Below are 1,106 nucleotides of genomic sequence, written 5' to 3'. Positions count from 1 at the left end.
AGAGCAACCCGCGCGGCGCCGCCGCGACTTGTCTGCCGCCGCCGCCTCGCCAGTCACGGGCGCCGCGCGCAGGCTCAGTGCCGCCCTGTGCTGTGCGCACCAACAACACGGGCCGGGCCGGGCCGGGCCGGGCCGGGCCCGGTGGGGGACGCGGGGACACCGACTTTACTGCTCAGCAACAGCGCCGGCAGCGCCTTCCCCGCGCAGGCCGGGCTGCATGCAGGCTCCCTCGGGCTGCTTAAATGTTTCATTATTTTGCAGGGCTGCGGCGTTGCCCAGTGGCCATGGAGGTGTCTCGAGGCTCTGGCAGGGGGTGAGGGAGGCTCTGAACCCTCCAGCGCCCCTCACAAACGGCCCTTGGGTTGGGGGAGCCGGGTTGTTTATTGTTTATCCTCCTTAGCAGAGCTGCCGGCCTCTTACAGAGACATGGCGAGAACAGGCCTCAGAGCCCCCGGAGCTTTCACCCTGGTCATGCAAGAGCTGTGGGAGTCCACCAGCATAGACCAGACAGGATTAGGGCCTAGGGCCCTTATCCCCAAATGCTTCTGGTTTAGCCTGGTGTTTACCAAATACTCATAGCCCCACCACCTTCACAGCTGCTGGCAGCATGAGGCACAACACCTGGCACCAAGACAATACAGGCGCATGCATGAGGATGATGGGTACAAGTAGTTGAGGTTGCACAACCCTAAAATGCAGTCATGCATGGATACATACATAAGCTGTAAGCTGTACACACTATCAAGATCGAAGGTCTCTATCACAGGTTATTAGCATGTAACTATAAGTGTTTTTCCATGATCAGGGCCATCCCTGGGCAGGGGGCAAATCAGAGCAACTGCCCTTGGCCCCGCACTTTGGGGTCCCTGTGGAGCCGGGCGGAGCAGTGGCTCTGTATCCGGATGCTCACAACCCCTCCCCACTGCTGCTGACACGGCGGCAGCAGCAACAGCAGCTTCCTCGGGTCCAGGGCCTGTGGGATCGGAGCAGAAGTGAAGCCACACGTGGGCTGATTTGTCTTGGGCCCTGCACCTTGTTCAAGTTGCCTGTGTTCATGATACAGGTTTCCCTTGCTTTATACTATAAATGCGTTCCTGGAAAACGGT

The sequence above is a fragment of the Crocodylus porosus genome, unplaced genomic scaffold (assembly GCF_001723895.1).
Source record: "Crocodylus porosus isolate Cpor-Errol unplaced genomic scaffold, CroPor_comp1, whole genome shotgun sequence".
NCBI lineage: Eukaryota > Metazoa > Chordata > Crocodylia > Crocodylidae > Crocodylus > Crocodylus porosus.
Note: the sequence above shows the minus strand (reverse complement) of the source record.